Source organism: Cupressus sempervirens, chromosome 1, assembly GCF_028749045.1.
Source record: "Cupressus sempervirens isolate cs-2001-9-10 chromosome 1, ASM2874904v1, whole genome shotgun sequence".
Lineage (NCBI taxonomy): Eukaryota > Viridiplantae > Streptophyta > Pinopsida > Cupressales > Cupressaceae > Cupressus > Cupressus sempervirens.
Window position 1 is genome coordinate 515968973 of NC_143118.1, and position 12632 is coordinate 515981604.

Here is a 12632-nt window from a genome sequence, read left to right on the forward strand (position 1 = left end):
TATTTTTACCCATGAGGTCATTTCTACAAGCTCCCCCTAAAACCCTCATTTAAATAAAACATCCAAAAATTTCTTTTGACCAACAATTTCACATGCCCAAAATCTACCAACATCTCATCATAACAACAAACCCAAAACTCTCAAATCTACAATAAAAACTCATATATCTTGCCCTTTATTTTATCCTCTCATGCATTTGCATAAATTCAATATAGGGTTATAATAATAAAACCATAGCTCTGATACCACTTGTAAGTAAACTTGCAATAAAGAATATAACCATTTCCACATAACCCATTATAGATCTAAAATAAATATGCAATTGAAATCCACATGCAAGAGAATAAACAACATACCCACAAAATTGTGACACAAGATACACCCGAGGAAACCCTCATTGACGAAAAAACCCAATCTCCAAAAGCATTCATCATTGTGTATTATTTAGAAAAAATACCATTGCAATATAACCAAAGAAGCCTTCAAAGCCATAGGCACAAACAAGAAATCCATGTGAACAAGCATGAATCCACACATCTCATGCTATGCTTCCAACCTTCACAGATGCTCCCTTGGCTAACCTATCAAGCCTTGTCTTGCTCAACTCTTGCCCTTTTTACCTTCTTCTCTTCTCGTCACTCCCACCAAAAACTACCCTTGTGGTTGCTTATATAGTAGCAAGTCCCACAAAGACACCAAGTGGTATTACATAAACCATGTGCTACCTAACCCATTGACGCTACATTTAATATTAGAAATTTAATTCTTTTCCCCAATATTAAATAATTACATCAAATATCATCCCAATGTTACAATACAACTCATCAAGTATATCTTATGGAAATCTTTCCATGATGCACATCCATCTAGATGCAACATTACATAATAAAATAAAATAATACAAGATAACAATATTATGCAATGTGTACAACACCTATTATCTCAACAAAAACTCATTGTTCAACTAAACTGATTAGGTTAAAATAGTAAGACAATACCAAAAAGAAAATAATTCCTTGTAATCTCTCCCTCTATCAGCAACTTCCATCTTTTGAATAGGTTACAAACTCTTTCTTATAACTCCCTCTAATTTTCTTCTTATATTTCCCTCTTACTAGGTAGATGTTAGGATTCTTTCTTTCTATCAACAAATTCCATCTTCTATTCTATTTCTTCCTATGATAAGTAAATCTCTCCAATTATCATTCCTTTGATCAAAAATTATCTCCCTCTAAGATCCATTTAATATTTCTCCCTCTAGTTAGCAATTCTTTATCAGCAATCTCTCCCTCTTTCTTGGCAATTATCTCTTGATATCTTCCTCTTGATCAATAAATCTCTCCCTCTTTGACAAAAATACCAAAGACTTCTCATCTTGACATGTAGATATAAGATTTTTAGTTCTTTAGTTTATCCCTCTATCACCTTGCTTGTGATTGATTTGAAGTTCTAGCTCTTTGATTACTTTAAGCAGCTCCTAAAGTAAGATTCTTTGCATCAATTTGTAATATATGAAAATTAGCTTATTTGATGCAGGATACTCCTCTTTGTTACTTAGATAGCTTTTGATAGGGATATCACCCCTAGTTTACATCTTAGATACTCATGAGCATCCTTAGGTAATGCTTTTGTGAAGATGTTAGCAATTTTCTCTTTTGTGTTAACATATTCCATCTTTACTTCTTTATCTTGAACTAATTCTCTTAAGTAATGATACTTGATTGCAATGTGCTTATTTTTTATGTGCATCACATGATTCGTTGATATATTGATAGCACTTGTATTATCACAATAAAGTATCATTGGTTCTATGATCTCTTCCTTCATACCTTTTAGTAGCTGTTTGATCCATACAATGTTTGTACAATTCACAGTAGTAGCAACATATTTAGCTTCAGTAGTAGATTGTGAGGTGCAATTTTATTTCTTGCTAGTTCATGTAACCAACCTCTTACCTAAGAAAAATGCTCCTCCACTGGTCCTTTTTCTGTCATCAATGTTTCTAGCCCAATCAACATTAGTGTAGGCTCTTAATTCAAAATTTTCATTTTTCTTATAGTATAGACCATACTCCTATATTCCTCTTAGATATCTCATTATTCTCTTTATAGCCATCAAATGATTCTCACTAGGATTAGCAGAGAATCTTGCAACTATCCCTACAGATAATGCAATGTCAGGTCTACTATGTACCACATATTGTAATTTTCTAATCATAGACCTATATAGTGTTTGATTCACTTCAGCTAAATCATCATTCTTTGACAACTTAAGTCTTGTCACCATAGGTGTACTTACTGGTTTTGAATCCTCCAATCGAAAAGCTTTTAGTAATTCTTTAATATATTTTAACTGAGTGATGTATATACAATATTTCATCTGATACACTTACAAACCCACAAATAATTTGATCTCTCCAAACATAGACATTTTAAATTCTTGCTTCATTTCATTTGCAAAAGCTTTACATAAGACATCTTGACCTCAAAATATGATATCATCAACAAAAATTTTAGATAACAAAATACATTTTCCTTTCTTTGTCTTTAAGTATAGATTGTTGCCACTAATCTTTTCAAATCCAATCTTCACAAGATACTTATGAAGTCTCTCATATCATGCTCTTAGTGCTTGTTTCAAACTATATAGAGCTTTGTGTAATTTACATACCATGTTCTTATTGTTAATATGAACAAAACCTTCTAGCTATTCTATGTAAACTTCTTCCTCTAATATGCCATTCAGAAATGTAAATTTAACATCCATTTGATAAACTTTGAAATCTTTGTATGCAGAATAAGAAAGTAAAGTTCTTACTCTTTCCAATCTAGCAATAGTGACAAATGTCTATCCATAATCAATTCCTTCTTCTTGTGCATATTAGTTGCAAACTAATCTTTCCTTGTTCCTTGTTACTTTACCATTTTCATGTAGCTTGTTTCTGAATACCCACTTGGTTCCAATCACATTCTTGTCTTTTGGTTTGGGAACTAGAGTCCACGTCTTGTTTTTCTCAATTTGTTCTATCTCTTCTTCCATGGCCTTACTCTAGTCTTCATCTTCTAACACATCTTTTACTGATTTGGGTTCCTTCATGCTTATCAAACATGTATTGTTTTTCAATCTATTTCTTGTCATTGGTATAGCATCTTTATCTCCAATAATTTATGTAGTAGGATGATGTATTTTGACATATTTAGAAAATCTTGGTTTGACTCTTGTTTCTTTATTTTATCTTTCAATTTTAGAATCATTTTATACATTTCTATCAAGTAGTTTTACCATCTCTACTAATCTCAGTGTCATAAAAAGCTTCAACTTCATTCTATAACTTGGCTTCTAAATGTAGATTAGTTCCTAAATGACTCAATAGTTATTAACACTTGTTGGTTTTTAGCTTGATTTGTAGCATCTTCTTCAACAGGCACACCTTCATAAGAGTATACAAATGATTTGTATTCTTCTAGTTCTTTCATAGGTTTAGCCTCATATACTTCTGTATATTCATCAAAATTCATATTTTCACTTTCCACAACTTTTTTAGTGTTAGTATTTAAACACTTATAAGCTTTACTTCTTGTCAAATAGCTTAAAAATATACCTTCTTCACTTTTTCCATCAAGTTTACCATTCTTAAAATCTTTAAGAATGTAATATTTGCTTCCAAATACCTTAAAGTGTTTTACATTGGGTGAGTATCCATACTACAGTTCAAAAGGTGTTGTATGAGTACCTTTTATGACTTGTACATGGTTCAAGGTATAGACAGTTGTACTTACATCTTCTCTCCAATATTTCAAAGCAACATTCTTTTCCATCATGAGTGTTCTAGCACAATCTATTATAGATATGTTCCTCCTTTTAGCAATTCCATTTTGTGGAGGGGTTCTAGGGGAAGATGTCTATCTTTTGATTCCTCTATCTTTATAGAACATCTCAAATTCATTTGATGTGAATTATCCTCCTTTTTCAGATCTTAAACACTTTCAATTTTTACCTATTTCCTTCTCAACTCTTGTTAGGTGCCACTTAAACATTTGGAAGGAATCAGATTTCTTTTTTAGAAACATAGTTTTCATCATTCTAGAATAATCATCAACAAACAAAATAATATACTTTTCTCCTTTGTAGCTCTGCAGTTCAATTGGTCTACACAAATCAGTATGAACAATCTTTAGTATTCTTTTTTAGTCTTAAAACTTGACCTTGTCATCTTGCCCAACTGACATTGTTTACACATTACATTATCAAGCTTCTTCAACTTAGGAAATCCTCTAACCTTCCTCATGTTACTGATACTAACTAGGTTATCAAAATTGACATGACAACCTTTTGTGCCATAGCCATACATCATTAGATTTTACAATTAGATAAGTAGCATCATCTATATCAAGATAGAATAGATTACTCCTAGTTTGATCACCTTTTCTAATCAGTCTTCCTTTTTTTTAATATATCTTAGCAACCTTATTTTCAAATTCAACCTTACATCCCAAATTATTCAATTGTGACACACTCAAGAGATTATAGTTAATTCCTTCAACATAGTATGCATTATCACATAAAATCTTATCTATGAGCTTGATAGAACCTTTTCCTTTTATCAAACATGGTACATCATTACCAAATCTTACACTATTTCCATCATAACAATTCAAGGTAATGAGCTTACTTTTGTCTCCAGTCATGTGATGTGAACACCCACTATCAATGATCCACTTGTTATTCTTGTTTACACAAGTTCAAGTGCAGTTGCCTCATCTTCATCAAATTCGTCCTTCATTGCAACATATACCACTTCATCATCATATTCATCAGATGTTTCCTCTTTAGCAATGTAGCATGACCTTTTGCTTTTGTCTTTGTAGTCCTTTTCGTCTTCATCTCTTCCATTCTTGTACTTGTCACCACCTTTATAATTTTTCTTTTCTAGACATCTAGTAGCAATATGAAAAACCTCATTGCAATTGAAACAAATTATAGGTAGTTTACCTTTGAACTTACCTTATTTTTTGTGGAAACTTCTTGCCAATAGTGCTTCAAGCTATTCTACATCCTCCTCATCTCTATCACTGTCACTAGATACATATTTTATCTTTTTCTTCTTCTTCTTCTCATCGGGTTCCTTCAATTACACTTTAGCTTTGAAAATAGATTCAATACTCTCATTTTGTAATTATCAAAGTTAGATAGCTCAAAAGTAGTGAGTCTTCCTACTAAATCTTCAAGTGATAGATCATTCTCTGGTATCCATCTTAGTTCCTAAATTGCATAGACTCTAATATCATATACAGGTAGTAGTATTCTTAAAAATTTTCTTAACATAGTATCATCATCTAATTTTCCATTAGCTCCTCTTATTGTATTAACTACTTCTTTTATCCTTGTAACATATTGAGCAATTTCATTCTCATATTATCAAACTTACCTCTAAGGCTTTTAGCTTTGGCTCTAAGAACATTGGTGTCTCCTCTATAGATGGTGGTAAGGGCATCCCACATTTTATTTTCACTATCAAGACCTTTGATATTATCAAATTCAACATAACTTTAGGTAGAGGCAATCTTTAGCATTGCCTAGTTATGTTCTTTCTTCTTTCTCACATCCTCAGAAGTTGGAGCTCCAATAGGGTCAACATGCTCAATGGTAATGGTAGATTCTGCATGATCTCCAAGTCATCCAAGGTGTAGCTTCATCAAAATTTTCCATGCAAGAAATTTGTCTCTATTGAGCTTTGGTACTTCTATTTTTGACATCTTGATCTTTGTGCTTCTAGTGCCTTCAAACTAGTCCTCTTTAAGTAGATGACTCTAATACCAATTGTTGGAATACTTTAGAATAACTGGGAAGGGGGAGGGAGGGGGTGAATCAATTATCCAAGGTCTAGATGTATAAACAAAATTTTTCATAGCTTAGTGAACCCATAAAACATTTATCTTCATCATGCATGCATCCATAAGATTATGTAATCACTTAAAACTTGTAGGTTACTATCAAATATATTTGCACAAATGTAAGCATAAAATATAAAAAATTCATCAACACACTTTGACACAATGATTTACGTGGAAACCCAATTTGGGAAAAACTAATAGTAACATGCTACTCTTTTTCACTCTTCTGAAGTGATGCCCTATGAAAGGCCAACCTTGTTAAAGATCACAATACACATTGTTAAATATGACCCTATTAAAGGACTTCAATCATCCTATTAGGAGTGAGCCTTGTTAGAGGACTTTAGACCATTCACTTGGAAAGTCACCTGGTTAAAGAATTTACAAATGACTATTAAGTCAACCTTAATCCAAAAGATTTACCCTAGACTAATACAATTGTTAGAGTAATAGTACGGCTTGATCATCTGACAACTCACAACTTCATTTGCAGATTATAGATCATTGTTTTAGTTCTCAATTTTTCTTGGCCTTCTTACTTTTCAGCTCTAACAGCTTGTTCACTCTTTAAGCTCTCATATCCTTAAGCCTTCTTGCTTGATATGCCAATGCAGTCTCCCTTCTCAGGTCACTTGATGAAGCAAAAAACTCTAACTCCTTGTCTTCCTCAAGATTCTCACACTTATCCATCTTTTCTTTTGACCAGTCATTCCTATAAATAGGAAATTAAGATCTTTTGTTGCTCATTATCCATCATCCAAATTAGGGTTAGGATAGATTAGGTAGGATACAATGAATCTATCTCACATTTCATATCTCTTCTAGAAACTTCTTTGAATTCACCTAAAAATGGTTTACCTTGAATTTTGTACCACCAGCTCATCAATCTTATCTTCCACCTGGTTCACAAATTCCAAGAAAACAAACTTATCAGCTTAGATCCATCAAATTCATGATCTTGTAAATAATATAGCCACTTGATATTATCTGGCTTCTGATGCTCAGCACACACTACGTTTCTTGATATCCTTTGTGAATTTACTCAAGCACAAACTAAAGTTTACTAGTGCTCAACATCAACTAAACCTTACTCGACATCCACTATTCTACTCGACATACACTAGAATGAACTTTTACTCAGCTTCAACTAATTTTCTGCTCGACTTGTACTAAAATTTCTTGGCACCTACTCTCCACTTGGTCAAACTTGGCAGACAACCTTTGTGTAACTTGTTCTTCTAAACTTTCTTAGTGTAACTAGCCTTTATAACCTTAAGAAGATTATCAATACATCATGTTATCACTGTCTTAATTGATTCTTGTACTTCTTTACATAATCATAACTCAACCTTTCCTCTAGGTGCTATTGTTGCATCTTTTGATCAAATCCTCTTCATCAATCAACTAAGTGATAGTACTTAAATCATATAATCAGTTATCTTACCAGAAAATAACAAGTTTGAAATTAATGACAAAACAATGATTGAAACATACAATCTTCTTCAACAATCTCCTTCTTGCAATCTAATCGCAACAATCTCCTTCAACAATGATCTTTTTCAATCTGATCTCAACAAATCAATCATTGCCTCTACATGACTTCAGTTGGAAAGTTTCACACCTATATGTATATGTGTCCCTTAAACAATCTACTTGGTCTTCATACTTGAATATACACATAAAGAAAACAACATTAGCATAAAACCATTTTCTGTTATGTTTGCTTCCTTCTCCTTTGTACATTACAATGCATTTATCTGAATGGAAATATTGTAGGAACACTTAGTATTATAGAGATATTTGGAATAATTTTTATTTCTCAATTCATATGAATTGACCCCCCTCTTTATATTTTTTAGGTTTATTCAATGTTGGAGATGTGGGTTGTTAGCTTCTTCAAAATTTAGATCAATGAACTTCCATTTAGGCAATAGAAGATTTTCCCCTTATCCCTCATATACTTTTCTATTTATGCAATGCATTTATTTAGATAGTGTATTAGGAGTTTCCATGAATTGTGTGGTATTTGAATGCATTTTATCAAGTACTATCTAAAATTTGAAAATTTTGTACCTTATAAAATAGATCTAAAACATATTTCAATAAAAGTGTATTATTTTGATACTTGTATGTAATTTGAATAAGAATGATCAATTTATCTTATTTATTGATTTATGTACTTCACATTCTACATCCATACTATTATGTAATATATATTGACAACTTAAAACAAATAGCACAATATATAAGCAAGTTTAACATAGAAATTTAGGAGGTAGGCTAAATTGATAATATTTTTGGTGACCTCTCAGGGGTGTTTTCTTGCTAAACTATGATAGACCAGCTACCTTATGCATATCCATTGGGCACAAAGTGCTCTTCAACATTAGAAAAATTTAACCTTATCATAAATTTAGAAAACTATCAAACTTGAAAAACTAAAACACACTTGATGAAAGAAACACACCACACCACACCAAACTAAAACTAAAACTTAACTAAAAAATCAACTAGATCTATAGATTACCATAGGATTATGTAGCTATTAATTTTGTTAATCATGATGTAGTTGTATCATAGTAAAGAGAATACTATAGTTTCATTTTATGATCTCTTTTCTAGGGCATAACAATTGTATCCTAGTTGTGAAGGCTAGCAGTTGCTGACTGTTATGATAGCTTGAAAATTTGGTTGAAAACATATTGAAAACAACTATAAAACTCAATTGCAAAACTTGAAACTATACCTTGTGTCATAACAACAACTTGGTGTGTTGTTTCTGATTATATTGTGGTGATATACTAACTATCTTGGAGTGACCATACCTCTAATTTTTTGGTAACTTTATGTTTTTATAATGGTAGATCAGTCAAATATGATGATAAATAATACATCATATTATTGTTTTTCCTCAAGATACTATTTCAAGTTAACTATAAATAAAAATAAGAATTAGTACTTTTTTGTTTTTTTGAGATTGATTCAAAAAAATTTGTACCAGCAATATGCATGAATATTTTCTAATTAATGTATAAGAAACTATAGCATGTCATTGTGAACATGTTATGAACTCATGCCATATGTATGATTCAAGAAATAAAAATCTATTCCATGCTTTGTGTGATATGTATCTCATGTATTGATGACAGATTGATAATGATGTGTTGTAGCTTTTAGTTTTATTACTAACCACTAATGATTAACACACTCAAACTTGAAACTAAATATGTTGAAACAACACTTATTAAAATCTAAAAAATTAAAAACACCTATATTCTATTGTGCCAAGGTCTTTATTGAAATATGAAAAATACCTCAAAAGAATCACTTGAGGTGAATCCCATTAATTGGGATTCCCAACTCCTCTCCTTCAAGTGTAGACAAATGGAAAACATTGTGTGGTGTACTACCCATTATGATATACAGGCCACCCTGCATGGCATCAAATTTTGTATGCTTCCTAGGCCTATTGTTCAATTCATCCCATTTCAATACTATGTCTCCTAGTTGGAAATCCTTGGAAGATGCCTTCTTATCAAATGTTCTCTTCATTTGAGCTTGATGAAGTTCAATATTTTGCAAGGTATCTTTCCTTTTCTCCTCTAATTCATTGAGTTGAGCCAACCTTACTATCATAGGCTCCTCATCAATCATATCCAATTGATGCATAAAATCTAATAAGGAGACATACTAGTTGATCTTTTAGGAGTTACTTTATCAGCCCATAGTTCTGATTTTAACTTTTCATGCCAACCACATTGATTCCCTTCTAATGTCTTTTTTATAATATGAATTAGGTTCTTGTTAGTGAATTCATCTTGACCATCACCCTATGGATAGTAATTCGATGATGTATTTAGATATACACCTTTTTTAATAGCCCATTCTACAATTTTTTTTCTTGTATTACAAGTGCATTATCTAAGATAATGGAATTGAGTACACCAAATTTGCAAACTAAATCATCATAAAAATTTAAAATAGCAGTCTCATTTGCATATCTAAGAGCTAATACTTTAGTCCATTTTGTAAAATAATCAGTGGCTGCCAATACCCACTTATGACTTGCACTTGAAGGTGGGTTAATGATGCTAATAAATTCTAGACCCCATTTCATAAATGGTCGATCCACCTAAATAGGTTGCAAGGGTAGCATTGCTAATTTTTCTTTACCATCAAAAATTGAACATTGTTTACATTTTCTTACCCAAGAATGTGTATCCTTAAACACACTTGGCCAATAACAACCTACCTTCATCACTTTGAGAGTTGTAGCTCTTGGTGAAAAGTGGCCTCCAACTAGCCCTTCATGAAATTGATGTAAAATGTGATCCACTTGATTTGGTTTAATACATCTCAACAAAACACCTTGCAAGTCCTTTTTGAATAAAATTCCATTTAGTAAAAACTAAGCAATTGCCTACAATCTATAATACCTCCTCTATGACCAGAAAATGGGAAAATATCTATCATACTATGAGCAACCACAAAACTCAATAAACATACACTAAAACCCTTCTAATCTACCATAAAAGCCAATTAAAAAAAAAAAAAAAACATATGTAAAAGTCTCTCTTTTAGTTGTAGCTCTCATGTCTTTGTTTCTTCTCCATTTGATGTATCTCCAATTTCTTATAGTGCACACAACTGAAAGTAAAAACCTATTGATGCGATGATGCTATTGAGAATACTAGAAGAGTGATTTCAAGCCTAATGGATGTTAAAGACAAATACTCTAAGAATGTGACTCTTAAGGATTAGAAATGGGGGAAAATGGCTCAATTTATAGCCAATGTGCATGAGGAGAGAATTGAATGAGAGGATGGATACTTGTCACCACAAATGTGCAACTTGGCCTGATATTCATTAGAATATCCATGATGCATATGACACAAGATGCCAAATATGAGATTCTATGAAACATGGAAGTCAACATGGCTAAAAGTGGAGGAGAATCTATGGCATGCATATGACACCTCCAAGCCACTTGTGGAATTCTATGATGCATGGAAGTCAACATGGCTAAAGTGGAGGATAGTCTATGATGTGCTTATGACACCTCAAAGACACTTATAGCCAAGAATCTATGATGATGAAGGCTTATTGTGGACCTTTGTAAGGAATAAAATATATAAAATATGACATATTTTAGCTAAGTGTGAGGAGAGAATATATGATACATCATGTCCATGTGTCAAGGCTAGGTGGAGTATTTGAATTAAAAATTCATATATCCACACAAATGAAAATTAGTAAATTGGGAATTATAGGTGGAAAATAGGACTTAGGAAATTGAGAATTTCCATAGTTTGTGAAGATGAATTGAATAATTAATTAATATCAATTAATTGAAAATGTTTGGTTAGCAAGAATAATTAGTGATGCATGATGAAAATGATTGAACTAGCATAGGATGATGAGGTTATGGGTTATCTAATCCTATAAAATAAATTAGTAAACGATTGGCCAACTTGATTAGATAAATGTGATAATATCCTTTGATGAAATGCAATAATTATGCAAATTGACTAGGATGATAATGCGTAGATCAAAGCCATGATCAAATTGAATGATTTATTAAGATTGATAACATGCCAAGGACACATGATATGGATTAAGAACATGTGACATTTAACGACCATTGTAAGTGCCATAGGATTGGAATTAATTAATAAGGTTGATCATAATAACATCAATTGTTATTGTTAATGTTATTAAATTGATTGGATAAGGTTATGATCTAACATTGAGGGACTCAACAATGTTAATGATTGGGTGAAAAGAATGACAATTTGACCTAGCACTAAGGGACATGATAGTGCTAAGGTTGGATTGATAGGTTTGATAGATTGATAGGTTGATAGGTTTCCAAGGCCTAGGGTTGGACACATGATGAATGATTTGAGAAATTTAATGTATTTCAGGTTGATTAGGGCTGATTTGGGCTGATTCTAAAAAGTTTGAATAAAATGGGAATTAGTTTCAAAGTGATCTACAACTGATTTGAAAGGGGGATATGAATGATGAAAGATATTTCAAAATGTGCTTGAATGATGATCAAGTTGGCCAAAAGATCAAAAATTAGTGAAATGATAAAATAGGATAAGTTAGTGTGAAAAGGTGATTAAACCATACACACGAACCATTTTTCAGCATCTACACCTATGTTTTGACCTTTCCAAACCTTCAAGATAAAATCCAATTTGCAGGAAGATGAACTTTTTGGAACAATTGATTAATTGTGTATTGTCTTTGACATTACACAAAATGTCATATCATTTCCAATCAGTGTATGTCGAGCTCACTCAGGCGTTGAAGATAGTTTTATATGTCTACCAAGAATTCTAGAGTTTGCCTAATTCAAAAGGTAGTATCTATTGAGTTCACTCAAGCGTCAAAGGAAAGTTTGCGAAAGTTGAGTGTTAATTGAGCTCACTTAGTTAATGAAGGAATATTGGATGGAACTAGTGTTGATTGAGCTCACTTAGTTACCAAAGGAACTTTGTAAATATGTAGTGTTAACCAAGTTCACTTGGTTAACATAGGAAAATCATTTTTGAGTTAGTGTCTACTAAGCAGGGCTGGTTAACAAAGGATTTTCTTATTTTGGCATATTAAGTTCAATTGAATTATCTGTTGGTATTATTCTAAGTTATCTTCTAGTTGATTTGACAATATGAAAGATATATATATATATATATATATATATATATATATATATATATACATACACATATA